Source organism: Myxine glutinosa, chromosome 9 (assembly GCF_964187855.1).
Source record: "Myxine glutinosa chromosome 9, kmMyxGlut1.1, whole genome shotgun sequence".
Lineage (NCBI taxonomy): Eukaryota > Metazoa > Chordata > Myxini > Myxiniformes > Myxinidae > Myxine > Myxine glutinosa.
In genome coordinates, this window is record NC_136269.1 from 74,956,935 (window position 1) to 74,984,440 (window position 27,506).

A 27,506-nucleotide genomic window follows, 5' to 3' on the forward strand; every position below is an offset into this window, starting at 1 on the left:
CATCTTTCTGAACCCTGCTGGACTTCACATGACCTCTTTCTGAACCCTGCTGGACCTACTGCGACCTCTTTCTGTACCCTGCTGGACCTCCTATGACCTCTTTCTGTACCCTGCTGGACCTCCTATGACCTCTTTCTGAACCCTGCTGAACCTCCTCTGATCTCTTTCTGAACCCTGATTGACCTCCTACGACATCTTTCTGAACCCTGCTGGACTTCACATGACCTCTATCTGAACCCTGCTGGACTTCACATGACCTCTATCTGAACCCTGCTGGACTTCACATGACCTCTTTCTGAACCCTGCTGGACCTACTGCGACCTCTTTCTGTACCCTGCTGGACCTCCTATGACCTCTTTCTGAACCCTGCTGAACCTCCTCTGACCTCTTTCTGAACCCTGCTTGACCTCCTACGACATCTTTCTGAACCCTGCTGGACTTCACATGACCGTGCCTTTTCACTGACGGTCTGCCAGTCTTCGTTGGACGACGTTGCAGATCCCAGTGTACTTCAGGAAGCATGGGCGAGCTTTCGCAGGCAGCCGGAACAAATGACAAATTCCTCCTCCAACCATATTTGAACGTTGGGCCTGGCCAGCAGGTTCGTGAAAGACTTGAGCCCAGCTTGACCCTCGTTCCGATGGCGGTGATACCTTGGGTTTCTCTGTTCCTCAAGGAAGTAGAACTAAAAAAGCAGGTTTGGAACGGGAAGATGACGTAATCTGTTGCCAAATCCTTGACGCGAGGGTCGCGACTGTATTTTAAAGAGGTGACCAAGGTTACTCGATCGTCACCAAGGGGTGGACTACCACTCCAATGAATTCGACTTCAGGAAAATATGTTGAAGAAGCAAAGCGACCACGCGACTTCATTAAATATTGCTAAAAGTGAAGTCAAAATCAGTTTTGAGCCAGGTAGGAGTCGAACCTACGATCTTCTGATTCGTAGTCAGACGCGTTATCCATTGCGCCACTGGCCCATGTGACTACTAGCTATCACTCCTACTGATATGTTTTAGTGCTGCAATAATGAGTGATCAACGTAAGGGGTCTCCGGTTGTCGCAGACGTGCACGTTCCTGAGCCACGCGCACAAAGGCCTCTGACAAGTGCTCGGAATTGCAGCTGAACACAAATGAATGCACCAACTTTTCTGAACCCTGCTGGACTTCACATGACCTCTTTCTGAACCCTGCTGAACTTCACATGACCTCTATCTGAACCCTGCTGGACTTCACACGACCTCTATCTGAACCATGCTGGACTTCACATGACATATATCTGAACCCTGCTGGACCTACTGCGACCTCTTTCTGTACCCTGCTGGACCTCCTATGACCTCTTTCTGAACCCTGCTGAACCTCCTCTGACCTCTTTCTGAACCCTGATTGACCTCCTACGACATCTTTCTGAACCCTGCTGGACTTCACATGACCTCTATCTGAACCCTGCTGGACTTCACATGACCTCTTTCTGAACCCTGCTGGACCTACTGCGACCTCTTTCTGTACCCTGCTGGACCTCCTATGACCTCTTTCTGTACCCTGCTGGACTTCCTATGACCTCTTTCTCAACCCTGCTGAACCTCCTCTGACCTCTTTCTCAACCCTGCTTGACCTCCTACGACATCTTTCTGAACCCTGCTGGACTTCACATGACCGTGCCTTTTCACTGACGGTCTGCCAGTCTTCGTTGGTCGACGTTGCAGATCCCAGTGTACTTCAGGAAGCATGGGCGAGCTTTCGCAGGCAGCCGGAACAAATGACAAATTCCTCCTCCAACCATATTTGAACGTTGGGCCTGGCCAGCAGGTTCGTGAAAGACTTGAGCCCAGCTTGACCCTCGTTCCGATGGCGGTGATACCTTGGGTTTCTCTGTTCCTCAAGGAAGTAGAACTAAAAAAGCAGGTTTGGAACGGGAAGATGACGTAATCTGTTGCCAAATCCTTGACGCGAGCGTCGCGACTGTATTTTAAAGAGGTGACCAAGGTTACTCAATCGTCACCAAGGGGTGGACTCCCATTCCAATGAATTCGACTTCAGGAAAATATGTTGAAGAAGCAAAGCGACCATGCGACTTCATTAAATATTGCTAAAGGTGAAGTCAAAATCAATTTTGAGCCAGGTAGGAGTCGAACCTACAATCTTCTGATTCGTAGTCAGACGCGTTATCCATTGCGCCACTGGCCCATGTGACTACTAGCTATCACTCCTACTGATATGTTTTAGTGCTGCAATAATGAGTGATCAACGTAAGGGGTCTCCGGTTGTCGCAGACGTGCACGTTCCTGAGCCACGCGCACAAAGGCCTCTGACAAGTACTCGGAATTGCAGCTGAACACAAATGAATGCACCAACTTTTCTGAACCCTGCTGGACTTGACATGACCTCTTTCTGAACCCTGCTGGACTTCACACGACCTCTATCTGAACCATGCTGGACTTCACATGACATATATCTGAACCCTGCTGGACCTACTGCGACCTCTTTCTGTACCCTGCTGGACCTCCTATGACCTCTTTCTGAACCCTGCTGAACCTCCTCTGACCTCTTTCTGAACCCTGATTGACCTCCTACGACATCTTTCTGAACCCTGCTGGACTTCACATGACCTCTATCTGAACCCTGCTGGACTTCACATGACCTCTATCTGAACCCTGCTGGACTTCACATGACCGTGCCTTTTCACTGACGGTCTGCCAGTCTTCGTTGGTCGACGTTGCAGATCCCAGTGTACTTCAGGAAGCATGGGCGAGCTTTCGCAGGCAGCCGGAACAAATGACAAATTCCTCCTCCAACCATATTTGAACGTTGGGCCTGGCCAGCAGGTTCGTGAAAGACTTGAGCCCAGCTTGACCCTCGTTCCGATGGCGGTGATACCTTGGGTTTCTCTGTGCCTCAAGGAAGTAGAACTAAAAAAGCAGGTTTGGAACGGGAAGATGACGTAATCTGTTGCCAAATCCTTGACGCGAGGGTCGCGACTGTATTTTAAACAGGTGACCAAGGTTACTCAATCGTCACCAAGGGGTGCACTACCACTCCAATGAATTCGACTTCAGGAAAATATGTTGAAGAAGCAAAGCGACCACGCGACTTCATTAAATATTGCTAAAAGTGAAGTCAAAATCAGTTTTGAGCCAGGTAGGAGCCGAACCTACAATCTTCTGATTCGTAGTCAGACACGTTATCCATTGCGCCACTGGCCCATGTGACGACTAGCTATCACTCCTACTGATATGTTTTAGTGCTGCAATAATGAGTGATCAACGTAAGGGGTCTCCGGTTGTCGCAGACGTGCACGTTCCTGAGCCACGCGCACAAAGGCCTCTGACAAGTACTCGGAATTGCAGCTGAACACAAATGAATGCACCAACTTTTCTGAACCCTGCTGGACTTGACATGACCTCTTTCTGAACCCTGCTGGACTTCACACGACCTCTATCCGAACCATGCTGGACTTCACATGACATATATCTGAACCCTGCTGGACCTACTGCGACCTCTTTCTGTACCCTGCTGGACCTCCTATGACCTCTTTCTGAACCCTGCTGAACCTCCTCTGACCTCTTTCTGAACCCTGATTGACCTCCTACGACATCTTTCTGAACCCTGCTGAACCTCCTCTGACCTCTTTCTGAACCCTGCTTGACCTCCTACGACATCTTTCTGAACCCTGCTGGACTGCACATGACCGTGCCTTTTCACTGACGGTCTGCCAGTCTTCGTTGGTCGACGTTGCAGATCCCAGTGTACTTCAGGAAGCATGGGCGAGCTTTCGCAGGCAGCCGGAACAAATGACAAATTCCTCCTCCAACCATATTTGAACGTTGGGCCTGGCCAGCAGGTTCGTGAAAGACTTGAGCCCAGCTTGACCCTCGTTCCGATGGCGGTGATACCTTGGGTTTCTCTGTTCCTCAAGGAAGTAGAACTAAAAAAGCAGGTTTGGAACGGGAAGATGACGTAATCTGTTGCCAAATCCTTGACGCGAGGGTCGCGACTGTATTTTAAAGAGGTGACCAAGGTTACTCAATCGACACCAAGGGGTGGACTACCACTCCAATGAATTCGACTTCAGGAAAATATGTTGAAGAAGCAAAGCGACCACGCGACTTCATTAAATATTGCTAAAAGTGAAGTCAAAATCAGTTTTGAGCCAGGTAGGAGTCGAACCTACAATCTTCTGATTCGTAGTCAGACGCGTTATCCATTGCGCCACTGGCCCATGTGACTACTAGCTATCACTCCTACTGATATGTTTTAGTGCTGCAATAATGAGTGATCAACGTAAGGGGTCTCCGGTTGTCGCAGACGTGCACGTTCCTGAGCCACGCGCACAAAGGCCTCTGACAAGTACTCGGAATTGCAGCTGAACACAAATGAATGCACCAACTTTTCTGAACCCTGCTGGACTTCACATGACCTCTTTCTGAACCCTGCTGAACTTCACATGACCTCTATCTGAACCCTGCTGGACTTCACACGACCTCTATCTGAACCATGCTGGACTTCACATGACATATATCTGAACCCTGCTGGACCTACTGCGACCTCTTTCTGTACCCTGCTGGACCTCCTATGACCTCTTTCTGAACCCTGCTGAACCTCCTCTGACCTCTTTCTGAACCCTGATTGACCTCCTACGACATCTTTCTGAACCCTGCTGGACTTCACATGACCTCTTTCTGAACCCTGCTGGACCTACTGCGACCTCTTTCTGTACCCTGCTGGACCTCCTATGACCTCTTTCTGTACCCTGCTGGACCTCCTATGACCTCTTTCTGAACCCTGCTGAACCTCCTCTGATCTCTTTCTGAACCCTGATTGACCTCCTACGACATCTTTCTGAACCCTGCTGGACTTCACATGACCTCTATCTGAACCCTGCTGGACTTCACATGACCTCTATCTGAACCCTGCTGGACTTCACATGACCTCTTTCTGAACCCTGCTGGACCTACTGCGACCTCTTTCTGTACCCTGCTGGACCTCCTATGACCTCTTTCTGAACCCTGCTGAACCTCCTCTGACCTCTTTCTGAACCCTGCTTGACCTCCTACGACATCTTTCTGAACCCTGCTGGACTTCACATGACCGTGCCTTTTCACTGACGGTCTGCCAGTCTTCGTTGGACGACGTTGCAGATCCCAGTGTACTTCAGGAAGCATGGGCGAGCTTTCGCAGGCAGCCGGAACAAATGACAAATTCCTCCTCCAACCATATTTGAACGTTGGGCCTGGCCAGCAGGTTCGTGAAAGACTTGAGCCCAGCTTGACCCTCGTTCCGATGGCGGTGATACCTTGGGTTTCTCTGTTCCTCAAGGAAGTAGAACTAAAAAAGCAGGTTTGGAACGGGAAGATGACGTAATCTGTTGCCAAATCCTTGACGCGATGGTCGCGACTGTATTTTAAAGAGGTGACCAAGGTTACTCAATCGTCACCAAGGGGTGGACTACCACTCCAATGAATTCGACTTCAGGAAAATATGTTGAAGAAGCAAAGCGACCACGCGACTTCATTAAATATTGCTAAAAGTGAAGTCAAAATCAGTTTTGAGCCAGGTAGGAGTTGAACCTACAATCTTCTGATTCGTAGTCAGACGCGTTATCCATTGCGCCACTGGCCCATTTGACTACTACCTATCACTCCTACTGATATGTTTTAGTGCTGCAATAATGAGTGATCAACGTAAGGGGTCTCCGGTTGTCGCAGACGTGCACGTTCCTGAGCCACGCGCACAAAGGCCTCTGACAAGTACTCGGAATTGCAGCTGAACACAAATGAATGCACCAACTTTTCTGAACCCTGCTGGACTTCACATGACCTCTTTCTGAACCCTGCTGAACTTCACATGACCTCTATCTGAACCCTGCTGGACTTCACACGACCTCTATCTGAACCATGCTGGACTTCACATGACATATATCTGAACCCTGCTGGACCTACTGCGACCTCTTTCTGTACCCTGCTGGACCTCCTATGACCTCTTTCTGAACCCTGCTGAACCTCCTCTGACCTCTTTCTGAACCCTGATTGACCTCCTACGACATCTTTCTGAACCCTGCTGGACTTCACATGACCTCTATCTGAACCCTGCTGGACTTCACATGACCTCTTTCTGAACCCTGCTGGACCTACTGCGACCTCTTTCTGTACCCTGCTGGACCTCCTATGACCTCTTTCTGTACCCTGCTGGACCTCCTATGACCTCTTTCTGAACCCTGCTGAACCTCCTCTGACCTCTTTCTGAACCCTGCTTGACCTCCTACGACATCTTTCTGAACCCTGCTGGACTTCACCCGACCTCTATCTGAACCATGCTGGACTTCACATGACATATATCTGAACCCTGCTGGACCTACTGCGACCTCTTTCTGTACCCTGCTGGACCTCCTATGACCTCTTTCTGTACCCTGCTGGACCTCCTATGACCTCTTTCTGAACCCTGCTGAACCTCCTCTGACCTCTTTCTGAACCCTGATTGACCTCCTACGACATCTTTCTGAACCCTGCTGGACTTCACATGACCTCTATCTGAACCCTGCTGGACTTCACATGACCTCTTTCTGAACCCTGCTGGACCTACTGCGACCTCTTTCTGTACCCTGCTGGACCTCCTATGACCTCTTTCTGAACCCTGATTGACCTCCTACGACATCTTTCTGAACCCTGCTGGACTTCACACGACCTCTATCTGAACCATGCTGGACATCACATGACATATATCTGAACCCTGCTGGACCTACTGCGACCTCTTTCTGTACCCTGCTGGACCTCCTATGACCTCTTTCTGTACCCTGCTGGACCTCCTATGACCTCTTTCTGAACCCTGCTGAACCTCCTCTGACCTCTTTCTGAACCCTGATTGACCTCCTACGACATCTTTCTGAACCCTGCTGGACTTCACATGACCTCTATCTGAACCCTGCTGGACTTCACATGACCTCTATCTGAACCCTGCTGGACTTCACATGACCTCTTTCTGAACCCTGCTGGACCTACTGCGACCTCTTTCTGTACCCTGCTGGATCTCCTATGACCTCTTTCTGAACCCTGCTGAACCTCCTCTGACCTCTTTCTGAACCCTGCTTGACCTCCTACGACATCTTTCTGAACCCTGCTGGACTTCACATGACCGTGCCTTTTCACTGACGGTCTGCCAGTCTTCGTTGGTCGACGTTGCAGATCCCAGTGTACTTCAGGAAGCATGGGCGAGCTTTCGCAGGCAGCCGGAACAAATGACAAATTCCTCCTCCAACCATATTTGAACGTTGGGCCTGGCCAGCAGGTTCGTGAAAGACTTGAGCCCAGCTTGACCCTCGTTCCGATGGCGGTGATACCTTGGGTTTCTCTGTTCCTCAAGGAAGTAGAACTAAAAAAGCAGGTTTGGAACGGGAAGATGACGTAATCTGTTGCCAAATCCTTGACGCGAGGGTCGCGACTGTATTTTAAAGAGGTGACCAAGGTTACTCAATCGTCACCAAGGGGTGGACTACCACTCCAATGAATTCGACTTCAGGAAAATATGTTGAAGAAGCAAAGCGACCACGCGACTTCATTAAATATTGCTAAAAGTGAAGTCAAAATCAGTTTTGAGCCAGGTAGGAAGTCGAACCTACAATCTTCTGATTCGTAGTCAGATGCGTTATCCATTGCGCCACTGGCCCATGTGACTACTAGCTATCACTCCTACTGATATGTTTTAGTGCTGCAATAATGAGTGATCAACGTGAGGGGTCTCCGGTTGTCGCAGACGTGCACGTTCCTGAGCCACGCGCACAAAGGCCTCTGACAAGTACTCGGAATTGCAGCTGAACACAAATGAATGCACCAACTTTTCTGAACCCTGCTGGACTTCACATGACATATATCTGAACCCTGCTGGACTTCACATGACTCCTTTCTGAACCCTGCTGGACTTCACATGACCTCTATCTGAACCCTGCTGGACTTCACATGACCTCTATCTGAACCCTGCTGGACTTCACATGACCTCTTTCTGAACCCTGCTGGACCTACTGCGACCTCTTTCTGTACCCTGCTGGACCTCCTATGACCTCTTTCTGAACCCTGCTGAACCTCCTCTGACCTCTTTCTGAACCCTGCTTGACCTCCTACGACATCTTTCTGAACCCTGCTGGACTTCACATGACCTCTATCTGAACCCTGCTGGACTTCACATGACCTCTATCTGAACCCTGCTGGACTTCACATGACCTCTTTCTGAACCCTGCTGGACCTACTGCGACCTCTTTCTGTACCCTGCTGGACCTCCTATGACCTCTTTCTGAACCCTGCTGAACCTCCTCTGACCTCTTTCTGAACCCTGCTTGACCTCCTACGACATCTTTCTGAACCCTGCTGGACTTCACGTGACCGTGCCTTTTCACTGACGGTCTGCCAGTCTTCGTTGGTCGACGTTGCAGATCCCAGTGTACTTCAGGAAGCATGGGCGAGCTTTCGCAGGCAGCCGGAACAAATGACAAATTCCTCCTCCAACCATATTTGAACGTTGGGATCGGCCAGCAGGTTCGTGAAAGACTTGAGCCCAGCTTGACCCTCGTTCCGATGGCGGTGATACCTTGGGTTTCTCTGTTCCTCAAGGAAGTAGAACTAAAAAAGCAGGTTTGGAACGGGAAGATGACGTAATCTGTTGCCAAATCCTTGACGCGAGGGTCGCGACTGTATTTTAAAGAGGTGACCAAGGTTACTCAATCGTCACCAAGGGGTGGACTACCACTCCAATGAATTCGACTTCAGGAAAATATGTTGAAGAAGCAAAGCGACCACGCGACTTCATTAAATATTGCTAAAAGTGAAGTCTAAATCAGTTTTGAGCCAGGTAGGAGTCGAACCTACAATCTTCTGATTCGTAGTCAGACGCGTTATCCATTGCGCCACTGGCCCATGTGACTACTAGCTTTCACTCCTACTGATATGTTTTAGTGCTGCAATAATGAGTGATCAACGTAAGGGGTCTCCGTTTGTCGCAGACGTGCACGTTCCTGAGCCACGCGCACAAAGGCCTCTGACAAGTACTCGGAATTGCAGCTGAACACAAATGAATGCACCAACTTTTCTGAACCCTGCTGGACTTCACATGACCTCTTTCTGAACCCTGCTGAACTTCACATGACCTCTATCTGAACCCTGCTGGACTTCACACGACCTCTATCTGAACCATGCTGGACTTCACATGACATATATCTGAACCCTGCTGGACCTACTGCGACCTCTTTCTGAACCCTGATTGACCTCCTACGACATCTTTCTGAACCATGCTGGACTTCACATGACCTCTATCTGAACCCTGCTGGACTTCACACGACCTCTTTCTGTACCCTGCTGGACCTCCTATGACCTCTTTCTGAACCCTGCTGAACCTCCTCTGATCTCTTTCTGAACCCTGATTGACCTCCTACGACATCTTTCTGAACCCTGCTGGACTTCACATGACCTCTATCTGAACCCTGCTGGACTTCACATGACCTCTATCTGAACCCTGCTGGACTTCACATGACCTCTTTCTGAACCCTGCTGGACCTACTGCGACCTCTTTCTGTACCCTGCTGGACCTCCTATGACCTCTTTCTGAACCCTGCTGAACCTCCTCTGACCTCTTTCTGAACCCTGCTTGACCTCCTACGACATCTTTCTGAACCCTGCTGGACTTCACATGACCGTGCCTTTTCACTGACGGTCTGCCAGTCTTCGTTGGTCGACGTTGCAGATCCCAGTGTACTTCAGGAAGCATGGGCGAGCTTTCGCAGGCAGCCGGAACAAATGACAAATTCCTCCTCCAACCATATTTGAACGTTGGGCCTGGCCAGCAGGTTCGTGAAAGACTTGAGCCCAGCTTGACCCTCGTTCCGATGGCGGTGATACCTTGGGTTTCTCTTTTCCTCAAGGAAGTAGAACTAAAAAAGCAGGTTTGGAACGGGAAGATGACGTAATCTGTTGCCAAATCCTTGACGCGAGGGTCGCGACTGTATTTTAAAGAGGTGACCAAGGTTACTCAATCGTCACCAAGGGGTGGACTACCACTCCAATGAATTCGACTTCAGGAAAATATGTTGAAGAAGCAAAGCGACCACGCGACTTCATTAAATATTGCTAAAAGTGAAGTCTAAATCAGTTTTGAGCCAGGTAGGAGTCGAACCTACAATCTTCTGATTCGTAGTCAGACGCGTTATCCATTGCGCCACTGGCCCATGTGACTACTAGCTTTCACTCCTACTGATATGTTTTAGTGCTGCAATAATGAGTGATCAACGTAAGGGGTCTCCGTTTGTCGCAGACGTGCACGTTCCTGAGCCACGCGCACAAAGGCCTCTGACAAGTACTCGGAATTGCAGCTGAACACAAATGAATGCACCAACTTTTCTGAACCCTGCTGGACTTCACATGACCTCTTTCTGAACCCTGCTGAACTTCACATGACCTCTATCTGAACCCTGCTGGACTTCACACGACCTCTATCTGAACCATGCTGGACTTCACATGACATATATCTGAACCCTGCTGGACCTACTGCGACCTCTTTCTGAACCCTGATTGACCTCCTACGACATCTTTCTGAACCATGCTGGACTTCACATGACCTCTATCTGAACCCTGCTGGACTTCACACGACCTCTTTCTGTACCCTGCTGGACCTCCTATGACCTCTTTCTGAACCCTGCTGAACCTCCTCTGATCTCTTTCTGAACCCTGATTGACCTCCTACGACATCTTTCTGAACCCTGCTGGACTTCACATGACCTCTATCTGAACCCTGCTGGACTTCACATGACCTCTATCTGAACCCTGCTGGACTTCACATGACCTCTTTCTGAACCCTGCTGGACCTACTGCGACCTCTTTCTGTACCCTGCTGGACCTCCTATGACCTCTTTCTGAACCCTGCTGAACCTCCTCTGACCTCTTTCTGAACCCTGCTTGACCTCCTACGACATCTTTCTGAACCCTGCTGGACTTCACATGACCGTGCCTTTTCACTGACGGTCTGCCAGTCTTCGTTGGTCGACGTTGCAGATCCCAGTGTACTTCAGGAAGCATGGGCGAGCTTTCGCAGGCAGCCGGAACAAATGACAAATTCCTCCTCCAACCATATTTGAACGTTGGGCCTGGCCAGCAGGTTCGTGAAAGACTTGAGCCCAGCTTGACCCTCGTTCCGATGGCGGTGATACCTTGGGTTTCTCTGTTCCTCAAGGAAGTAGAACTAAAAAAGCAGGTTTGGAACGGGAAGATGACGTAATCTGTTGCCAAATCCTTGACGCGAAGGTCGCGACTGTATTTTAAAGAGGTGACCAAGGTTACTCAATCGTCACCAAGGGGTGGACTACCACTCCAATGAATTCGACTTCAGGAAAATATGTTGAAGAAGCAAAGCGACCACGCGACTTCATTAAATATTGCTAAAAGTGAAGTCAAAATCAGTTTTGAGCCAGGTAGGAGTCGAACCTACAATCTTCTGATTTGGAGTCAGACGCGTTATCCATCGCGCCACTGGCCCATGTGACTACTAGCTATCACTCCTACTGATATGTTTTAGTGCTGCAATAATGAGTGATCAACGTAAGGGGTCTCCGGTTGTCGCAGACGTGCACGTTCCTGAGCCACGCGCACAAAGGCCTCTGACAAGTACTCGGAATTGCAGCTGAACACAAATGAATGCACCAACTTTTCTGAACCCTGCTGGACTTCACATGACATATATCTGAACCCTGCTGGGCTTCACATGACTCCTTTCTGAACCCTGCTGGACTTCACATGACCTCTATCTGAACCCTGCTGGACTTCACATGACCTCTTTCTGAACCCTGCTGGACCTACTGCGACCTCTTTCTGTACCCTGCTGGACCTTCTATGACCTCTTTCTGAACCATGCTGAACCTCCTCTGACCTCTTTCTGAACCCTGATTGACCTCCTACGACATCTTTCTGAACCCTGCTGGACTTCACATGACCTATATCTGAACCCTGCTGGACTTCACATGACCTCTATCTGAACCCTGCTGGACTTCACATGACCTCTTTCTGAACCCTGCTGGACCTACTGCGACCTCTTTCTGTACCCTGCTGGACCTCCTATGACCTCTTTCTGAACCCTGCTGAACCTCCTCTGACCTCTTTCTGAACCCTGCTTGACCTCCTACGACATCTTTCTGAACCCTGCTGGACTTCACATGACCGTGCCTTTTCACTGACGGTCTGCCAGTCTTCGTTGGACGACGTTGCAGATCCCAGTGTACTTCAGGAAGCATGGGCGAGCTTTCGCAGGCAGCCGGAACAAATGACAAATTCCTCCTCCAACCATATTTGAACGTTGGGCCTGGCCAGCAGGTTCGTGAAAGACTTGAGCCCAGCTTGACCCTCGTTCCGATGGCGGTGATACCTTGGGTTTCTCTGTTCCTCAAGGAAGTAGAACTAAAAAAGCAGGTTTGGAACGGGAAGATGACGTAATCTGTTGCCAAATCCTTGACGCGATGGTCGCGACTGTATTTTAAAGAGGTGACCAAGGTTACTCAATCGTCACCAAGGGGTGGACTACCACTCCAATGAATTCGACTTCAGGAAAATATGTTGAAGAAGCAAAGCGACCACGCGACTTCATTAAATATTGCTAAAAGTGAAGTCAAAATCAGTTTTGAGCCAGGTAGGAGTTGAACCTACAATCTTCTGATTCGTAGTCAGACACGTTATCCATTGCGCCACTGGCCCATTTGACTACTACATATCACTCCTACTGATATGTTTTAGTGCTGCAATAATGAGTGATCAACGTGAGGGGTCTCCGGTTGTCGCAGACGTGCACGTTCCTGAGCCACGCGCACAAAGGCCTCTGACAAGTACTCGGAATTGCAGCTGAACACAAATGAATGCACCAACTTTTCTGAACCCTGCTGGACTTCACATGACATATATCTGAACCCTGCTGGACTTCACATGACTCCTTTCTGAACCCTGCTGGACTTCACATGACCTCTATCTGAACCCTGCTGGACTTCACATGACCTCTTTCTGAACCCTGCTGGACCTACTGCGACCTCTTTCTGTACCCTGCTGGACCTCCTATGACCTCTTTCTGAACCCTGCTGAACATCCTCTGACCTCTTTCTGAACCCTGATTGACCTCCTACGACATCTTTCTGAACCCTGCTGGACTTCACATGACCTCTATCTGAACCCTGCTGGACTTCACATGACCTCTATCTGAACCCTGCTGGACTTCACATGACCTCTTTCTGAACCCTGCTGGACCTACTGCGACCTCTTTCTGTACCCTGCTGGACCTCCTATGACCTCTTTCTGAACCCTGCTGAACCTCCTCTGACCTCTTTCTGAACCCTGCTTGACCTCCTACGACATCTTTCTGAACCCTGCTGGACTTCACATGACCGTGCCTTTTCACTGACGGTCTGCCAGTCTTCGTTGGTCGACGTTGCAGATCCCAGTGTACTTCAGGAAGCATGGGCGAGCTTTCGCAGGCATCCGGAACAAATGACAAATTCCTCCTCCAACCATATTTGAACGTTGGGCCTGGCCAGCAGGTTCGTGAAAGACTTGAGCCCAGCTTGACCCTCGTTCCGATGGCGGTGATACCTTGGGTTTCTCTGTTCCTCAAGGAAGTAGAACTAAAAAAGCAGGTTTGGAACGGGAAGATGACGTAATCTGTTGCCAAATCCTTGACGCGAGGGTCGCGACTGTATTTTAAAGAGGTGACCAAGGTTACTCAATCGTCACCAAGGGGTGGACTACCACTCCAATGAATTCGACTTCAGGAAAATATGTTGAAGAAGCAAAGCGACCACGCGACTTCATTAAATATTGCTAAAAGTGAAGTCAAAATCAGTTTTGAGCCAGGTAGGAGTCGAACCTACAATCTTCTGATTCGTAGTCAGACGCGTTATCCATTGCGCCACTGGCCCATGTGACTACTAGCTATCACTCCTACTGATATGTTTTAGTGCTGCAATATCAATAATGAGTGATCAACGTAAGGGGTCTCCGGTTGTCGCAGACGTGCACGTTCCTGAGCCACGCGCACAAAGGCCTCTGACAAGTACTCGGAATTGCAGCTGAACACAAATGAATGCACCAACTTTTCTGAACCCTGCTGGACTTCACATGACCTTGTAGAATAATAATTTTAACTACTGTTCTACTTCAGAAACTTCAGAAACTCGTTTTAGCAAAATCAATGTTTTATTCACTTTTGAGAATTTGTTGTATACTAAGCCGAGATCTTTAATGAGTCTTTGTTCCAGAGTTTGTTGAAGCTCGTTTGGTCGGTCTTTTGAAGCTCGTTCAGTAGGTCTTCTGAAGCTCGTCCAGTTGTTGACAATCTCCAGTTGGTTGATCAGTTTCAACTGGTCTTCAGTTTTCACTCCTCTTCAGTTCACTGTCCCAGTCCACTCTTTTCTCTCTCCTCGCAACTTTCTCCTGGTTTTAAAGCCCCAAACTCCTTTGATGTTGCAGAGCATGCAGGGTGTTCCTTATCCAAAAAACCTTATATGGCTTTCTTGGCCAGCAAATACTTATTTCTGTTCAAGAGGTCAAATACTCTGACCTGCTGAAAAAGAATTTGCAGCGTGTGCGCAGTGCCCTGAACAGAGGCTATTAATGATCGACAGGTGGCGGTCCAAGAGCGTTACACATTCTTGTCTGAAATTAACTCTCCTGACCACATGTTAATGCTAGTTCTATGCTCTTTTGCTCATTCGTAAAGTAAAACATAATTCCACTTTAAACAAGATTACATTGATATATATTCTAGCAATATTGTCAATATGAATATTTATTCCCTGACAATCCCCAGTTTTTCTTTTATGTTTATATTAACCATTAATCTAAACATTACCACATTAAATATTCATACCACTAATCTGGTAATTCAATTTCCTAAGGCATACACCGTCATTCTGGAAGAATTTTGATCACAATACATTTCCTTGTTCATTGACTCTTTCTATGTTGATAATTCAATTCAACTCATTTGCATAAAGATCACAAAACATTTCACCTTCACCAAAACGCAATAATTTCAGTTCATCAAAATAATAAAGCATCTGCAACATTTGGCAAAATATTTGCCTTTAATCAAATATTGACTTTCTTTGTTTGAAAAAAGGGGCGGATCACTTGTGTTTGGAATTTCAGCATAAAACATTTTTCTCCTGTTGTCTTCATCACACCTTCACTATTTGCATAGGATTTTCTGCTGTTGTGATAGCTGGGCAGAGTCAAAGACTGACCCTGCTCTCCATGCAGCATCCTTGCCACTCTTGCTGTGAGCCATAGTAGATTTGAACAAGGCCTCCATCCAGTTGTAGTCGACTTGCCTCCTCACTAATCGTGAGCATGGAGCAAGTATTGATGTGATGTTGATTTGTCAACAAGATGTGGAGCAGGGATGCCGGATGCATCCGCAATGATGATGTTGGGACCATGGTACTCAGTTGTCCATGGTCCATACCAGGAGCACACAGCAGAATCGTGCACAGCTGTTGTGAAGGAAAAGGCAGTCGTTCGCTTGCAGCTCCATGCTGGCTCCCCAGAAGTTGGTGAAGTAATGACACACGTCACCGTATCCCGTAAACGTTGCAGATGCTGATGCTGCTGATGATGCTGATGCTGATGCTGATGCTGATGCTGATGCAGATGCTGATGCTGATGCAGATGCAGATGCTGATGTGATGACTGTTCGAGGTATTTGAACACAAGTAAGTGATCGCCCTTTTCCATATGTTGCAGTGTGACCCAGACAAATGGTCACATAATTTTCCCTTGGTGAAGGTAAACATCCATCTTCCAAAGGAGCATTTCTTCATCATTCTTTGAGAAAGAGGGTGTATGCCAAGATTAACTTCATTTTCACAAATTTTCTTTTTCCAAACTTCTTCCCAGATGTCGTTATCACTCCATTTGGGATGTGGTCTTGTCTTTCCTTTACTTAGCCACATTTATATCTGCTCTCCGCACAGATTGAATCAGATGGGGTACATTGTAACATGAAATCACTATATTTTATAACAACTTCACACGAATAATATTCAAATCAGACATGTGTTTTACACTACTAAAACTAAGAATAGCATCCACAATTACTTTCAGGTTCATATAATTCAAAAAATTAAACACATGCAGGTGTTGTAACTCAACTCAAAGAAAATAAATGCATTAATAATGATTATATGATTTAAATCACAAACAGGAATATCTAATTCCCAACAATTCTTGCAAACAAGCAAACTATGCCTAATGTGTTATTAGCATAGTCCTCCCCGCTTTTTTTTTTTTTTTTTTTCTTTAACAGTGTTACTTGTGGTGATATGAGTTCATCGATCGTGTAAAACGGACATAGTGCACAACAAGTTGTTATGCCCTCATTTATGTCAATGACATTCAACATTATATACCAAACTAACAAACTTCTTAAAATGTGACTAAAGAAAAATCCCTTAATATGTAACATAAATCTGATTATTTGCCTTATCCAGATGCCCCTATCTCCCGGGGTCCATAATTATTTCTATTGTTACCAACTTCCTATGATCTGTGAATTCGTTCCAAAATACCACAACATAGGTTTTAACAAAGCTCTACCAAACTATTTCCAATGTGAACTCAAAATACTAGTAAAACAATCAATTTCAAAGAATTAACTTCAAAGGGTCAGCAAATTCATTGTATAACCAGATCTAATTTTCCCATCCAATAGTTTGCCTTGACACATGTCATATTATAACATTTTAATAAACCTTCAGAAATGTTGCCCATCGCAACAACTTCCCTTTTACAAATAGCCATGTGTAAATTACGTATTGAACGACAATTTTTTCTCTCAATGTGTTTGGCCTAAATGGCCGCAAAAGTGGCTGCCAACATGCAGTACCTTTTTTATCTACCAAGTAAGTGCGCGTCGACATAAGACCTCTACCAAATGTTGTTTGTAAAAACAAATCTGGGATTTCTAATTACATGGATGCACACTCTCAGGACATTGCAGGCTGCTGTTATCAATCCATTACGATAAAATAATTTCTTTACCCACAATCAAATAAGTAACACAAATTGAGGATATTATCCCTATCACATTCATTTATAAATTCATTTGGTTCGAATTCTCTCTTCTCCCACTGCTATAAGGAAGAGCAGTAGCTCTTATAAGTCTTTGTAATATCTCATTAAATTTACCCAGCATTGAAGAATTTATTTACTATCCATTTCCCTTCTGTTTACCAGTAACTTTGTTTAAACTGCATAACTTAATTTGATAAATCCCATGTGTACAGCTACCACTTATTGAAACCCCTACTTTTGTAGAAAATATCCAAATACGTGGTTGTATATTCCCTTAAAAGTTGTTCCTCCATTGTCTATGCAACTTAATGAATACTACTGACACCAGTATGCCAATATAGGTGTGGCAGATTAACAAAATATGTTGCAGGTACACGTAACATCGTGTTCTGAGTGTAAAAACATAACAGCACGTTCACGTCTGCCCCTTGGTTTTAAGATTCACAATGCATTTCGTTATAAAACTCACAATAGTTCAATTCAACAAATTGTCTTTACTATCTGCCCATATCATCTATGCCTAAGAAACATCCATACATACAGCACAATTTATATGCTGATAAAAGTCAAGTTTATATTTGTCAAAAATCTGTGAGCAGAGTACTCTGGGAAGTCAGTGTATGACCTCTTCCAAATTTGACTAATTTTGTACTCCCTCATTTTTTATGAAGCTCATATCCATAAATAGCTGTTATTTTCATATGAATTCTATCAAAAATGGAATCCCAAGATTACTCACAATTTTACTATTAATTAATGGCTCCTCATAACCCAGCACATCAAATCCGTATATTCCATCGCCCTTGACAAAAGAGATAATGTTCATAATCAAATTATATTCCTATTTTATTTTACGAATTTTCTGACTATTCTTATAAGATTGACACACAAAACAAAAAACATTGACACACAAACATACACAAACCCAAGCATTATGTATATTTGCTTGCATTTGAACCATCATTAACAGATCAAGATGGGTGTCAATTGCATTTCAATTTTGTAAAATTTATCCTTTAATTTTAGAAACGCTAATACACAAATAGACAAAAAGTTTATTTTTTTAGAAAACCCCTATAATGTCACATTGAAAGTACCCTTTTCGGTCCCACAATAATTTATCCAAATTTTACAACACCAACAAATTACCAACAAATTTTTTGTTTTACCAACAAATTGTACAACACCTCTATTGACATGGCAGTCGACCACTGACCTATCAGCATGCAAAAAATAGTCCAAAATGCCCACTTGCTGATCATGTGATGCTCGTCACTTGGTTTCCAAAAAATTTTGCAAAGCAATGTTCCACACTTTGGTAATTGTTTTGTTGTAAAAAATTGTTTTGCCCAAAATACTCCCTAAAACCACATTTATAATTGGCAAATATGAGGCTCCCAGAATGAACTCTAATTCTGGATCTTTTAATTCGTGTTCCAAAAAAATCCAATTTTGGCATTTAATCAATTAATTATTAATCCGCTAATAAGCAAAAGTAAAATTCATTCTTGCTCCGAAAAAATTTTTGAGACAAGAAGCAGGAACAATTATTCATGTTGGGACTATTCAGCACTATTCATGTTTTAATTTGGCTGCCTGAAGATGTCAAAAAACCTCTCTGTTTCCAGAGAGCACCATAATCATGAACAACCCCATGTGCGTACCTGGAGTCTGTATAAATGATGACTCTCTGGCTTTCTGCTAAACAACAGGCTCTAGTTAATGCATAAAGTTCTGCCTGTTGAGCTGAGTAGGTGTTTGGTAATTTTCCGCTCTCCCATGTCTCAACATCCGTGCATACTGCATATCCCGTCAATAGTGAACCATCCAATGCTCTTGATGATGATCCATCAACATACAGTACCAGATCTGCATCTGGGATGGGAATGTCCTTCAAATCAATGCGAGGCACTAGTGCATGTGCCAATACCTCCGCACAATCATGGGGCTCACCATCATCCTCTGTTGGTAACATAGATGCTGGGTTCAGCGTTGGACAACGCTGAATGGTAAGGTTTGATGGCGTTAATAACCCTAGTTCATATGTTGTAGCCCTTGATGCTGAAAGGTGCTGTGTTCCTGCCTTCAGCAAAACCATCGCCACCGCATGCTCAACAAGAAGAATTAAGGGGCACCCCAGGACTATTGTAGCTGTGGCTTCTACTGCATATGACGCTGCTGCCACTGCTCGCAAGCACAGTGGAAACCCTCGTGCTACTGAATCCAATCTAGTGCTGTGATATGCTACGGGGCGCAGTTTTCCCCCATGTTTTTTGAGCCAACACCGATTGGGCATATCCTCCTTTCTCATGTGAATAGAGAAAGAAATTTTTGTCATAATCTGGCAGTCCTAAAGCAGGAGCCGATGCTAAGGCATCTTTCAATGTCGTAAAGGCTTGTTCAGCTTCCGGGGTCCATTTCAAAGGATTTGGACTGTTTGGTAAGCTGATGTCCAACAGGGGGCGAGTCAGTACTGCGTAATCAGCAATCCATTGATGGCAAAACCCCGTTGTCCCCAGAAAAGATTTCATCTGCTTGACAGTTTTAGGTTTTGGAAGTGTCCTGATCACTTTTACACGTTCAGGGCACAATCGTCTCGTGTCGCCTTACAAAATATGTCCTAAATATTTCACCTCTTCCTTACAGAACTGCAACTTATCTCTCGAGGCCTTGTGGCCTTTGTCTGCCAACGCTGTCAGTAACACAACAGTGTCCTGCTCACATGCTTCCTTTGAAGTCGAGCATATGAGAAGGTCATCAACATATTGTACCATCACTGAACCCCCAGGAAATTCAACATCGCTGAGGTCTTCATGTAGAGCACGTGAAAACAAAGTTGGGCTCTCCGTGTACCCTTGTGGTAACACAGTCCAGGTAAACTGTAAATTTTCGTACGTGAATGCGAAAAGATAACGCGAATCCTCATGAATGGGTACACTAAAGAACGCTGAACATAAGTCCACCACAGAATAAAACTTCGTGTTGCATGGAATACTTGACAGTACAGTGATCGGGTTAGGGACCACTGGATAGGCTGGGATGACACAATCATTAATTGCTCGAAGATCTTGAACAAATCTCCAAGTAGTCTTGCCTGGCTTCTTTACAGGTAAAATAGGAGTGTTGCACATGCTCACAGTGCGAACTATAACTCCCTGTTCCACCAATGATCGAATCACTGGTGCAATACCAGCTTTTGCCTCTGGTCTCAATGGATATTGGCGCTTTCTAGGCAATGGCTTAGAATCATCTACTGTGATCCTTACAGGTGCAATACTCTTGATTCGTCCCACATCATTTGGATGCGTTGTCCACAAGCATATTGGTATTTGATCGAGTGGGTCCTGGTCACCGTCAGCGTCAGAGCTGAGTAGGTATACCCCAATATCGTCAGTATCATTCGATTCGTACCCTTGTGCCACCGCTAAGGTGACGTGTGGGGTTGTTGTTTCGGGTTGATTCCACAGGAGTTGTTGGTCTGGCGTCAAAGACACTGACATCCCAACTCCCTGTCGTCCCACCCACAATGACGTCAGATGTATATCATACTTGGTGTGCAGGTATTTAAAAACCCGCTCTGCATAGGACCCCTCTTCTCCTGTAGCATCATAACATGTTGTACACTGAAGACCAGTTGAAACTGATCAACCAACTGGAGATTGTCAACAACTGAACGAGCTTCAGAAAGACCTACTGAACGAGCTTCAAAAGACCGACCAAACGAGCTTCAACAAACTCTGGAACAAAGACTCATTAAAGATCTCGGCTTAGTATACAACAAATTCTCTAAAGTGAATAAACCATTGATTTTGCTAAACCGAGTCTCTTGAAGTTTTACTAACATAACATCAGTAATTGTTAATAATTCTCCAACAAGTGGTGGCCCGTAGGGACTCAACTGCCCAGGTAAGCTTTTGTTTGTTATCTGTGTAGTCTGATGTTAATCTGTGAAAATAGTTCAGTGTTTGAGTTTTGTGTACGTTTGTTGATGTGTGGAAGGAAAAAACACGAGGCCTTTAACAGGTTTCAGAAATCATGCCAATTTTTTTTCTTCCAAAATTTATGTATACGCATTTTTGAGGGATGGTGCCATGAACTGTCACAAATATCCACTAAAGCTTGGTGTCTTTAGAAAAGGTGCTGTGCTTTCATGAAGGATTTGTTTTAAAATTTCAGAAGTCATGACGATAAAAAAATTTTAAAAATTAATAATCAATTATTTTTTTGTTTTTTCTGTAATTTGAATTTTTTTTCGGTACATTTTACGAGTTTAATGAGACGATTGCAAAGAACCACTAACGAACCCCGGGCGTTAGCCAACAGGTGCTGCATTCGTCTTGTCATGTACAACTGAAATATGGATTTTGTATATTTCTTGCTCATTTCACGAACGTCATGAATTCATGAAATAGAGCGTCAATTTTGTAAATATCTTTAAAATGATTTCCAGCAATGGTCTGCATTCAAATCTCTGCTCGTTTTCGTGATCAAACGACTTATAAGTGTGTCGATTTTCCCGTTAAAATAATGGTTGAGATCCTGCTTGGTTGTGACCACACACACGAGCAGATTGCAGAATGGACACTATTTGATTTATAATCATATTAGCGGGTTTTGTAAAAAGCGATTTTATACAGCGTCTGTACAGTAAGCCAAATAATGGTAAAATCGACTGGCTCGATTTTAAGTCATAAAAAATTCCATTGTGGCACAAATATGGGTTTTTGTACCTTCATAAGAGTTAATTCGAAGCGGTTTGGATGCACGTCTGCATTTTATGCACATTTATGTGTGTGATTGGCCAAATGTGCTCTTATGAACACAAGAAATTGTAATCTTATGAATTATGATGTTCTGACAGGGATGACTTGATGAAGTGCACCATCAATTCATTTTTCCCATGTAGGACAGTAATGATAACTGTTAATTTCTAATGTAATGTAATGTTTGTAATGCAATGTAATTTAAAAAAAAAAAAAAAAAAAGTTTTCTGTGTCCTGGGTCCCGTAAGATTTGCACACACTGACCCTGCCACTGGAATGCGTGCAGGCAGGTTGCCCATGGTAACCGTTTGGTGTTGTGTCCTGGGTCCCGTAAGATGTGCACACACTGACCCTGCCACTGGAATGCGTGCAGGCAGGTTGCCCATGGTAACCGTTTGGTGTTGTGTCCACTTATCTATGGAATCAGAAGCGATTTTTTAAATGTAACCTCTTTACATCCTGATTAGAAAAAAATATATATATATTTTTAGGATTTTTATGGCGGCGGCCATCTTGGACCACAGCTAAAAATCCTTCAATCAAGATGAAATTTAATGAGAGCCAATCCCATGCTACTGTGATCCGTAATCTCTAAAAAATAGAACTATCGAAGGTACCTTTGATCATGTTATATTTCATCTGTCTTTTAAGATTTAAAAAAGGGAATTTATTGCTATAAGATACTATGACATTTGACAAGGCAATTAAATGGAGGGAAACCAATGATGAAATATATTGTGATCTGTTTATACATGAATGAATTTACATGTACATGAATTTGTTGACCCCAACCCAATCTTAACCCTAACTTCATTCTACCATTATCCATCCTCTCCAAATCATGTTATATTACTGATTGTATGAGGCATGTACAGGATTGTTGATCCCATATCCCATTGGATCCCATGTTGATTTAGCATATCACCTCATTATGTGGCTTTATGTGTTTTTGTGTGTATGGGTATGTGCCCTTTATCCTCACCTCTCTTCCTCCCCCCCCCCCCCCCCTCAAACCATGGCCCCATAGTGCTAAAGAAATGGTACGACACAGTTTACATCGTTAAAATAATACACAGATGAGTGTATGATTTGCACCAAGGTTGAGAGGGACAATAGTATCCATCATATAACTTTTCACAGCCTTGTAAGGGAGAATAAGTGCAGCCAATCATACACAGTTATTTTTAGAAAAATACAATGAGTGTCGTATTTCGCATAGTATTGATACCCTTAAGCCCCATCCCTCCCCCAGCCTCATTCCTCCCTTGGCATTCTGCCACTTCCCCTTCTCCCTTCCCCACCCTTTTCCTCCCCCCTTTCCTTCTCCTTTCCTCCTCTTTTGCTTCTTCTTTTACCTGTTTTCACCTTTCATAGTTCTCATTGTTTTCTCATTTCTCTCATTGTTTCTCATTCTCATTGTTTTCTCTCATTATTGATGAGCTTCATCATTGTCATCATGATTGTCATATGCTGATTATTATTGATGTTCATTCTCAAATTTTGTATAATTATGGTAAATTTATATTTACAATTTATAATTACAATGATTTACAATGGTCATGATTTTACAATCATGAAAATTGCTATGATTATCAGGCAGGTCATCATTGGGTTTTGATGTAAATCGATTGCATGGACTTTAAGGATAGCTTTATAGCCCTGCAGGATTAATGATGTATTACAAGTTACAAAGTTTATTGGAGTGTCGAAATTTCGGTATGATTGGATTCCATTGATAAATATTATAAATTGATTGCCATTCATTGGTACACATTTCAGGAATATTACACCATTTTAATTGTCAAGAACTTTGAGTCTCTTTCAAAGTGCGACATGGTGGGTGACACATCACATGTGACACGTGTGACATGTGGCACGTGACATGTGCGACATTGCCCAATGGACTGGCTCATATCTGTTGGATCAATTTTCGCTGATTGTCTCACAAATGAAGGGTTGAGTTGCCTTCAGTGGTTGTTCAGCTTTAATTTGTGATATAATGACCACACAGGATTGAACAAATATGTCAGATATGATCCAGAGGCAGAACGGTTATTTGTCAATTGACGGAAGGTATGGGTCGAAAGTGACGTCCATGATCAAATACCTCCGCCAGCGGACGGAACTGTTTTGCCTACGTTGGGAACAGGCATAGATATAGAGTTATCAGACTGATAAATGTGAATTTTGCTAGTTTGATATTTGATATTTTGATATTTTCAATGATAAGTTCAATGATGATTTGATATTTGAATTTTGATATTATCATTTATGATATTTTATTATGTATTATTACTCGGATTTTATTGATAAATGTTGGTGAATTGATTGAAATTGCATATTTGAATTGATTCTGATTCTGATCCGATTGATCTGATTAATTTAATCTGATCTGATTTTATTTAAATTTAATTTAAACAAGTCAATTGATGGATGAATAAAAAGTGCGGTCTCAGGAAAGAAGCTTTGAGACATTTGCAAAACATCAATGTGCAGACAACCTGGAATGATGAGCGAGGTGGTGAGTCTAGTGGTTATTTGTTATATTATGTGGTTATTTTGTTTGACCCCCCCTTAACAGGACTTACTGATCCAGACTCATCTGCAACACTGATCGGTGAGATTGGGGTGTGGGAAAAGCCACAGGGCAGGGGGACTCTCTGGAAATCACCTGCAGTCATCAAGTGGACAGGTGGAGAGATACTTCCTGGAAAACCACAGAGTGGAGCTTATAGGAATAAGCTAGACAACAACGCATTCAACGCTACTTTGTATAAGGTGGAACAAACTTCTGAGATTTTTGCAGTACACACAGTTGTTAGTGGGTACAGGTGTAGTCCGAGGTGTAGTCTTGGTAGTTATCTGTTACATTGAGTAAATACTGAGTGTTATTCATATACAGGCAGAATGGGGAATGCAGCTTGTAAGAATACACAAGGACAACCAGATATTCCAAAAAAAGGTACTTGTGCATATTATATGTACGACCGATATGGTGAAGAGGCTATTAGTGAGGTTGAAAATTGGTATTTGTGGACAAAGAGACATGATAAGGAGTTTCCAAGAGATGGTACATTTGAGCGAAGTCGATTGGAGAGATTAGGACAAGTATTGAAAGCCAGGAAGCGACATAATTTAACAGTAGACTGGCTTGCATTCCATCTTTGGGATGGTGAATCCAGACAACGGGAACAGCAAGAACGGATAACGGATCTAGAACTTAAAATAAAAAGGATACAGGATACAGTGGAGGAGACAAATGCACAACTGCCCTCGAAATTAGGAATGAAAGTGACAGTTGTCCCATCTGATTTCCAGTTGTCTCCCCAAAAAGGACGGTACAGAGAATTTTTTCGTGTTTCAGGAGATAACGAGAGATTGCAGTGGCAACTCAGGGATGTAGAGATGCAGCCCAGCAATACAAGTGCACAGGTGCACAGACCAGGCAACGACAGAAACCGGTGTTTCAAGTGTGGACGGATGGGACATTGGAAAAGAGGATGTCCGTATACCAAAAGGAAGACAAGTTCATAGGGTAAACCAAGATCAAGGGTACCAGTGCTGACCGATACCTCAGACAATGATTAGGCCTTCATTGCTGCAAATCCCAAATGATGATTGGCCTCAACAGATTCGATTACTGGACAAACATGAATAACTGTCGATGATTCTTGGGTCTGAAAAGTTTTCGGAGCAAGAATTATTCATTTTTTCTTTTGCTTGTAAGCAAATTAGTAATTAATTGATCACATGCCGAAATTGGATCTTTTATGTTGGGCACACAATTTTAAATTTACAAAGTTGGAACAATTGCTTTGCAAATTTTTGAAACCAAGGGACAAGGGTCACATGATGATCAGGTGGGAATGTCGGACTAGTGTTCCGCATGATTGATAGGTCAGTGGTCGACTGACATGCAAATGGGTGTGTAGTCAAATTTTCTTTTCTGAACCCTGCTGGACTTCACATGACATATATCTAAACCCTGCTGGACTTCACATGACTCCTTTCTGAACCCTGCTGGACTTCACATGACCTCTATCTGAACCCTGCTGGACTTCACATGACCTCTTTCTGAACCCTGCTGGACCTCCTATGACCTCTTTCTGAACCCTGCTGAACCTCCTCTGACCTCTTTCTGAACCCGGATTGACCTCCTACGACATCTTTCTGAACCCTGCTGGACTTCACATGACCTCTATCTGAACGCTGCTGGACTTCACATGACCTCTATCTGAACCCTGCTGGACTTCACACGACCTCTATCTGAACCATGCTGGACTTCACATGACATATATCTGAACCCTGCTGGACCTACTGCGACCTCTTTCTGTACCCTGCTGGACCTCCTATGACCTCTTTCTGTACCCTGCTGGACCTCCTATGACCTCTTTCTGAACCCTGCTGAACCTCCTCTGACCTCTTTCTGAACCCTGCTGGACTTCACATGACATATATCTGAACCCTGCTGGACTTCACATGACTCCTTTCTGAACCCTGCTGGACTTCACATGACCTCTATCTGAACCCTGCTGGACTTCACATGACCTCTTTCTGAACCCTGCTGGACCTACTGCGACCTCTTTCTGTACCCTGCTGGACCTCCTATGACCTCTTTCTGAACCCTGCTGAACCTCCTCTGACCTCTTTCTGAACCCTGATTGACCTCCTACGACATCTTTCTGAACCCTGCTGGACTTCACATGACCTCTATCTGAACCCTGCTGGACTTCACATGACCTCTATCTGAACCCTGCTGGACTTCACATGACCTCTTTCTGAACCCTGCTGGACCTACTGCGACCTCTTTCTGTACCCTGCTGGACCTCCTATGACCTCTTTCTGAACCCTGCTGAACCTCCTCTGACCTCTTTCTGAACCCTGCTTGACCTCGTACGACATCTTTCTGAACCCTGCTGGACTTCACATGACCGTGCCTTTTCACTGACCGTCTGCCAGTCTTCGTTGGTCGACGTTGCAGATCCCAGTGTACTTCAGGAAGCATGGGTGAGCTTTCGCAGGCAGCCGGAACAAATGACAAATTCCTCCTCCAACCATATTTGAACGTTGGGCCTGGCCAGCAGGTTCGTGAAAGACTTGAGCCCAGCTTGACCCTCGTTCCGATGGCGGTGATACCTTGGGTTTCTCTGTTCCTCAAGGAAGTAGAACTAAAAAAGCAGGTTTGGAACGGGAAGATGACGTAATCTGTTGCCAAATCCTTGACGCGAGGGTCGCGACTGTATTTTAAAGAGGTGACCAAGGTTACTCAATCGTCACCAAGGGGTGGACTACCACTCCAATGAATTCGACTTCAGGAAAATATGTTGAAGAAGCAAAGCGACCACGCGACTTCATTAAATATTGCTAAAAGTGAAGTCAAAATCAGTTTTGAGCCAGGTAGGAGTCGAACCTACAATCTTCTGATTCGTAGTCAGACGCGTTATCCATTGCGCCACTGGCCCATGTGACTACTAGCTATCACTCCTACTGATATGTTTTAGTGCTGCAATAATGAGTGATCAACGTAAGGGGTCTCCGGTTGTCGCAGACGTGCACGTTCCTGAGCCACGTGCACAAAGGCCTCTGACAAGTACTCGGAATTGCAGCTGAACACAAATGAATGCACCAACTTTTCTGAACCCTCCTGGACTTCACATGACCTCTT

The 27,506-nt window shown here is 44.8% G+C and overlaps 8 non-coding genes across 8 annotated transcripts; all 8 read right to left on the bottom strand.

Annotated features, from left to right (window-relative positions):
- Positions 1-906: 906 nt before the first annotated feature.
- On the bottom strand, positions 907-979 carry TRNAR-ACG (transfer RNA arginine (anticodon ACG)). The gene has a single exon. It is a non-coding gene; the product is annotated as a tRNA-Arg (tRNA).
- Positions 980-2,114: 1,135 nt separating this feature from the next.
- Positions 2,115-2,187, bottom strand: TRNAR-ACG (transfer RNA arginine (anticodon ACG)). The gene has a single exon. It is a non-coding gene; the product is annotated as a tRNA-Arg (tRNA).
- Positions 2,188-4,146: 1,959 nt separating this feature from the next.
- TRNAR-ACG (transfer RNA arginine (anticodon ACG)) lies at positions 4,147-4,219 on the bottom strand. The gene has a single exon. It is a non-coding gene; the product is annotated as a tRNA-Arg (tRNA).
- Positions 4,220-8,827: 4,608 nt separating this feature from the next.
- TRNAR-ACG (transfer RNA arginine (anticodon ACG)) lies at positions 8,828-8,900 on the bottom strand. The gene has a single exon. It is a non-coding gene; the product is annotated as a tRNA-Arg (tRNA).
- Positions 8,901-10,131: 1,231 nt separating this feature from the next.
- TRNAR-ACG (transfer RNA arginine (anticodon ACG)) lies at positions 10,132-10,204 on the bottom strand. The gene has a single exon. It is a non-coding gene; the product is annotated as a tRNA-Arg (tRNA).
- Positions 10,205-11,435: 1,231 nt separating this feature from the next.
- TRNAW-CCA (transfer RNA tryptophan (anticodon CCA)) lies at positions 11,436-11,508 on the bottom strand. The gene has a single exon. It is a non-coding gene; the product is annotated as a tRNA-Trp (tRNA).
- A 2,343-nt stretch (positions 11,509-13,851) lies between these two features.
- Positions 13,852-13,924, bottom strand: TRNAR-ACG (transfer RNA arginine (anticodon ACG)). The gene has a single exon. It is a non-coding gene; the product is annotated as a tRNA-Arg (tRNA).
- A 13,306-nt stretch (positions 13,925-27,230) lies between these two features.
- TRNAR-ACG (transfer RNA arginine (anticodon ACG)) lies at positions 27,231-27,303 on the bottom strand. Its single transcript has one exon. It is a non-coding gene; the product is annotated as a tRNA-Arg (tRNA).
- Positions 27,304-27,506: the final 203 nt, after the last annotated feature.